Raw genomic sequence first — 7,234 nt, 5'->3', positions numbered from 1 at the left:
TTCCCTTTGTTCATGTATATCTATCTCTTTCTATCACTATCTCTCTGTCTACATTTAGAATTTATATGTATACCAATAGCAAAATATAATAATAAGTAGAATTCTAATAAACGGTGAAGTAATTAAGGGATGCAATCCGAGGGCGGGCTCGACCATTCAATCAACATCCGGACATAATCATAAACCGTCCGGCGCTCGCTGCCGTACTCGTAAATACGCGTCCGGGAGCGTTCGCCGGACATTTATTGCCACTGGATATGAGAGAGCGAAACGTTATGACGCGGATCGCGAATCGCATAGGGAGCGACGATTGCGGGATTTCTTCTTTAACAATTGTGTGTGTGATATTAAAGGCCACTATTTTCTTACTATTCTCTTCAGTTAGTAAATACTTCTGTCTTATAGAATATTCTCAACAATACTGTTTATGAATGAGAGAAGAAAAATGAGCAAATATATAGTACAATCCTATCTTTTAGTACTCTGATTATTCTTGCCTACTATAAATATCCATGTCCGGCGATGACGTCATTAGCAGTATAGCCGTCTCATGTATTCCGATACGTTCGTCTCGCTCTGAAGGGAATGACGAGCGTTGTTCTTTTGATTTTGACATACGTGTAAATGAACCTTAAAAGTGATACATCCCTTTATCATGTTTATGAAGTCATCACACATCAAATACAAGCTTATTAAAGAAAATGTTCTTATAAAAAAAATACTTATAATTTTAAACCCTCATCTTTAGATGAATATAAACGATACGATATTACGACAAACAATAAACGGACGCTTTCGATATAGACATCCGCAGATAAATTTCAGACGTAATGACGTCACGGCTGGCGATGTTTTTACGAATGTACCACGACCTATAAAAGTTTTACGACCTCTATTTCGATCGGACCTGCCCGTATTAATAACGGCCATAATTAATAAATGAATCAATGAATAATCGTATTAATGAACAAGGATATAGTCATTTGTTTTAGTCTAGACTAGACTGAACTCTCTTTGAAGGTTGGTCATCGTCAGCTCACTATACGTCCCCACCGAGGGGCTCGGAGTCTATCCTAATTTAGGGGTGACTAGGCCATAGTCAACGGCGCTGGTCAGTCATACGGTGAAGGAAAACCTCGCGATGCAACCTGCACATAACTGAGAAGGAATTCAATGATATGTGTGAAGTGAATGGTGTAACAAAGAGATGTGTTTTTTATTACTTGTTTTGTTATTTATAAATGGAACAACTTGATGTAATTCACGTTTTTAATTTTGTAAAAAATTGAACAGGGTTCCGTGGTGTAGTGGTTATCACATCCGCTTTACACGCGGAAGGCCGCCAGTTCGATCCTGGCCGGAATCAAGTTTTTTTTGGTACATAATATAACAATTTTTTTTTAACACCACAGAAGATGTGTTGCCCAAAGGTTATTTACTGACCGAAAATATTAATAACTATGTATTGAGAATAGTAAATGTATTTAATTCTGTTATTTATGTCCACAAATTTTGTTATAACTAAACTGAAATCAAAAGCTAATCACTGCCAACATACGTTCACAATTTAATAATCACAAACACACAAGATCTTTCCGTCCATAACCATTATGTAAATTCAGAGGACATCAAATCTATAGACTTGAAAATTAAAGGCAATAGAGATAGGATCGAATTAGAGAACAAGCAAACAAATGGAGTCCGGCAATTCCTATCATGCTTAATTAAGTGTAATTCAAAGTGATGGTCGTATTCAAATTTAGTCGCAAATCAAAGTGCCCGTATCTTCGCGCTATGGGAAACTGGAGCAGATACTGAATGGAGATGATTATTATTTGGGGTCATTTAGATATGACAAAGGCTGGACGAATGGACACCCCTTTATTACTCCGAATAGCGAATGAATAGAGTAGATATTATTTATCAAATATTAAAAAAGAAACACGGAAAGGAACTACAAAATCAGCTAATGCTAGAAATGCTTACGTTGGTTCAATTTTAAAATTTTTGCTAGCAATGCAACAAAGATTTATATTGTTTAACCTGTTTAATATTGACCGTAGTGTCTTGTCATTTAATTTGACCTGCTGTCAGATTCTGTAAGTCAGATTTCTTGCTTGTTTTGACTAACTTGCAACTTGCTTGTGTATTTATGTCATAATCCTTAATAGCTTAAGTACTCCAAACCTTCATTCTAAAGCTCAAACATTTGTATTGTACATGTTTGGTTTTAAATATTTTTAGTGGTTGTCGACTCAACTGTTTTTCCTGTTATAAATTCCTGAAACTTATTCGTCCGCTACGCCCAATGGAGTGGACAGTTTTTTCGTATTTTGCAATTGATAGCCGTCAGTGCACAGCAATTAAGGGGACGCCGCACGCGCGGTCTCCGCATATTTTAAATATTCCTTTTATTATGTAGATTAACGTATTGACTTACCTCGCCTTATTTATCCAAGCTATTCAATCCTTTGTTACACAAATATCTCCCTAATTCTTAAGCGGATAAAGTTTAAAATTGTTTACAAAGCAAGACAAAACAATATTGACCACGCTCTTATCTCTAGACTCTTTAAAGAGGGTCATTTTATGCTTAATTTTTTTGATAATTACAAATAATTACAGCGGGAGATAAATCATAACAATTTTAAATTGTTGATAATTTTCTATTTAATTTGCTGACCTTACAAATGGATGTAGGAAAGTGTCAATTTTTTTCTTACCGTCCAGTGTTTTTATGTGGCGAATTCTGTGGCCAACAGAGCTGTTGTCTAGGTTTATACGAAAGAAATTATTATATAGAAATTAATCTTTTGACATTGCAAACAAATTCCTTTGAAACGTAAGTTTCGCGTACTTCCGTGTATCGCCACCTGCCTACTAAGAATATGTAATTGTAAAATGGACTTTAATCTCTGTAATACAAAGTCTAAATTAGCTTAACCTTCTTTTCAAGACTCTTTACCAGGTGTCTTCACGCATGGTAAGACACTGAGGGTGCATTCGATGAGTAACGCAAACATTCTTAAGATCAGACCGACACGTGGTCAGTTTTTTGCTCATACCGCACTTATACAACTTCATATTACGTTAATGTAATGAACAACATCATCAAACCGTTAAAATTTCATGTTTAAAAAAACTTAGTTATTTTGACGCTTAATATATAGTCTATGTCGTGTTTTGTTTTTTTTAATTGATAAGAAAATTAGTTCAATATTTATTAAAATCTAATATTAATGTATTGAACAGCGTCAGCGTAATACCTTTACTTTCTAAGACCAAAATCATAGTATAAAACATATCGTCATCCAAGTCATTATCTTTGACAAAACATACTTAAAAATATGTTTTAAATGGATATTTTGGTTGCAGAAACCCACGGTAAGAGTTTTTATCAACAATATCAGTAGTAGATATGTTCAGTAACTCAATATCTTTAGTCTTGATATTAAGGTCAATAATTTATCCAATAAAAAACATAATAAAAAGGTAACCGTTAAAATAGAAAAAGTTAACGACGTAGTCACGTACTTTACTGTCTTCGTTAACTTTACCGTATCACAAACATCTGTCGCTTAACCTTTAGCACGTGCCGCATGAATTGCTCCTAGTGACCACACCTTGCATATTCACGCTTTGCGAGGGGTGGGCAGTAATTATAAATGTTCGCGATGCACGATATGTGGGCGCAAAAAATAATTAAGAATACCGGAATGGCATGCGCCGTGGTAAACGATAGACCAAGGGAAATTACCAGATGCATCGCTTTACAATACTCAGGCTCTAAGCACTCTCTATTGTTGGGATGGAAATAACAATAATAACCAAAGTTATTTGCATGGACATTAAATAACCTACAGTAAAAGACCTGTCAAAATCGGCTCAACCGTTTCGGTGATTATCCAGAACAATCCTTGATAGTGTTAAATTCAATTTTATACAACAGCACCCAAACATGCATGTAAGAATGTGGAAGATATGACAGAGGTGTGTCAAAACCTCGCCAAACAATAGTCCGTAATATCTGTTTCTCCCTCAGGATTACCCAAGTGAGTTATTATACAAATATTGATGTTTCTTAATTTTTCAGTTATACTACTATATTTGCACTATTTCCGTAATGCACTGAACAATATAGCAGATGTTAGTATAGCAATGATGACACGTTGACAAACTAATACGCAATTAATCATAATTGTATATCTAATCGTAATTAGAAGTGTCTATTTAACGTGTAATTTAGAAGAGTATTAATGTCACCCCAGTGATCCACACAGGCTCCTCTCATTATGAAATTAAATACAAACACAGTCGGACACGCAATCTAATTGCGAATACAAAGCCGAAATATTTAACAGTTTTTTTAGCAAGCTATTAAAAAAATAATCTATTAGAAGGAAAGAAACCGTAAAATAGTGTGTACTTTCGTGTTATATTATATATATATATCTATATATATATATATATATCTTTTCCGAGACAAAAAAGAGCGAGTTTTATTCATTGTCTAAATAAAACAACGCGTTTGCAAAAATGTAAATTCCAACCGCCAAAATGAAACGTAGGTAGCGAAAACTTTACAACGTCGGCGCAATCAACAATCGCAATCCCGGCAATCCCCATCAGGAGTTAGATTAGTCGCCCCACTGCGATGCCAAATTAAATCCATCCCAGAAAATTGTGACAAACGCCATCCGTCATCCCGACCCCTCATTTGCATGAGAAAAACTGTTGAAGAACAACTATTTATCAAATGGCAAGAGGACTTCCGGCGGCCATGACAGTAGGCGCGACGCGCTTCCGCCCGCCATCTTTGGCGAGAACGCGACACATCCGGCTGCGGGATGAAATTAGTAAATAGAAGTGACAATGAAATGTAAAGTTTTAATAAAAGTAAATATAATTAAATAAAAACACGTAATTTTTATAATAATTTTCAATTCTTCACTCTAAATTTCTTTACACAGTAGTTTATTAAAAAAGTTTACGAACCTTCAAAGATAATTAAAATATTGTGCCTTCTTAAGCTCTTAATAACATAACAGTTTGTAAGTATTTTTCTGAAGTCACTTCCATTTATTCACGTATCATCGTTCCTCAGATTCCACCCTGATTGGGGAGCGATCTCTATTTAGATAATTTAGTGGTTCGCCGGGGATGAAATATGCGCTGCGCAGTGCTCTGATTGCAACCACTTCGTTATCTTAATCGACGTCTTGCTTATGTCTTATTGTACGTAATCAGTACTTTTTATAAGAAATATGAATAAAAATTAATATTCCCCTCAAATATTAATAAAGTTAGATTATTTTATCTATAATCTATTTATTTTTGGTTTTATAACTGTTATGTGTATTTTTTAATTCACAATTGAAGACGACTAGCATCTTAATGATAAAAAAATTATAAAGCCCTAGAAATTTAAATTTGCCAAAATGTCCAAACACAATTTATTGTAACATTTTTAAAGAAATATCATAATTTGATATGTTAGGTGCGTTTGAATTATTTTATAACATGTCTATAAATATCGTGAAATCTCTTTCAACCTTCTCTGGTGAAATCTAGAGCACTACTTTCATGTTATACAATCAAAAATAAGAGTTGAACAATTTCAACGTCGCTAATAAGCCTTCGATAGCTCAGTTGGTAGAGCGGTGGACTGTAGAGGCATTGAATTGATATCCATAGGTCGCTGGTTCAAATCCGGCTCGAAGGAATCTTTTTGTCAGTTTTTTTAACTTTTATTATTTATTTACACGTTCTTTTCGGTTAATATTAATTCAAATGATTTCAATATACTCCAGTAAAAAAAAAACATTTATTTTGTATATTTCAATATGAATGTGATTTTTTTTTATTATTAAATCTAATTAATTTATATATAAAACAAATAATCAATGCTGTAAATAACAAAAAACGTACTCAAATCTTTTATCTATGTATACAAATTCCAATTAAATTGAAATTAGAAACGTTGGAATGAATTACACAATTTAATTATTTCTCGTCTTAATAAGCATTCTTTCGTTAAAAAATAACCACAATCAAATTATTTTCTCAATTCAATTTTGTATAACAAAGAATTTGTACGCACCTTAACCCTCGGCTAAGAACTCCATGATTTTATGGCGGACAGTCCTGAACTTTATTGTTACTACATATTGAGTTTACTTTATCTTTGTCAATTGATTTCATATCTATTTTAGTATTGAAGAAATTCAACTATTTTTTTTGGTGTTGTTTTTATTTTGGCTACATTTTGATCGACAATAACTCTAAGCTGTAACACATTTTATTAATATGGTACCAAATATATTCTTAATAAAGAAAACTTACAAAATCTCTTGCATTTATTCCGGATTCGAATTATCATCTTATGGTCACCCTACTTTCAACCACAAAAGTATTTGTGAGTCAATGGAACCGTGCTGAATCAATTACTACAGAGATTCAATTGTGTCCCGGACGTCTACGTTACAGGGACAAATTCATTTAAGATGTAAAAAATTTAAGAAGCGTACATTACTTGAAAGAAGAGACTTTTAAAACACAATGCATTTGTGGACAGTAAATAAAACGCGTTTTAAACATGAAAATATTATTATAAAAGTTTTAAAGAGTAGGTTGACGAGCACAACATTTTTTTTATATCATAAGGTAGCAAACAAGCGAGCCGCCACTTGAAATCGCTAAAATAGCGAAGTGACCGTTGCCCAGAGACATACGCAATTGCATATGCATTGCCTACCTTGACTCGACGGAGGAGAGGACGCACAGAAAGAAAATATTTTCCCTTTCGCATGCATCCCCTCTTCTGGAAAGTTCACTTCCACTTCCTTATACGAAAAAGGGTGGGAAGGGAAAAGGACGAAATTTGGCCTCCGGGACGCACACTCATCAGACGAAACGAACGGAATTGATACTTCTTCACGTCTGTCTTCTGAATATCTAATAACAACTAGTATATTTAAGTCTTCGAAAGACTCTGGAAAATTAAAAATATGGTAAACCTACTTTTAGGTCGGTACCTACCGCGGTCACACGTAACTCCGTCCTCGCCGAATTATAATATATAATAAAATAACTCTTAGTAGTCTATGTATTCTTCACGAACTATATTAGACCTACAAAATTTTATTTGTATGTTTTTATTTCTAAAATACAAAATCGTATCGTTCCCGTTACGGAATGCATAAGAAATCCCAACGCACTGTACCAATTACACTCG

The 7,234-nt window shown here is 34.0% G+C and overlaps 2 non-coding genes across 2 annotated transcripts; both read left to right on the top strand.

Moving 5' to 3' along the window:
• The first annotated feature begins 1,293 nt into the window (after positions 1 to 1,293).
• Positions 1,294 to 1,366, top strand: TRNAV-UAC (transfer RNA valine (anticodon UAC)). Its single transcript has one exon. It is a non-coding gene; the product is annotated as a tRNA-Val (tRNA).
• A 4,268-nt stretch (positions 1,367 to 5,634) lies between these two features.
• Positions 5,635 to 5,722, top strand: TRNAY-GUA (transfer RNA tyrosine (anticodon GUA)). The gene is given in 2 exon segments: positions 5,635 to 5,671; positions 5,687 to 5,722. It is a non-coding gene; the product is annotated as a tRNA-Tyr (tRNA).
• Positions 5,723 to 7,234: the final 1,512 nt, after the last annotated feature.

The sequence above is a fragment of the Papilio xuthus genome, unplaced genomic scaffold (assembly GCF_000836235.2).
Source record: "Papilio xuthus unplaced genomic scaffold, Pxut_1.1 DF827714.1, whole genome shotgun sequence".
In the NCBI taxonomy this organism is placed as follows: domain Eukaryota; kingdom Metazoa; phylum Arthropoda; class Insecta; order Lepidoptera; family Papilionidae; genus Papilio; species Papilio xuthus.
This window is presented reverse-complemented; position numbering and strand designations above follow the sequence as displayed.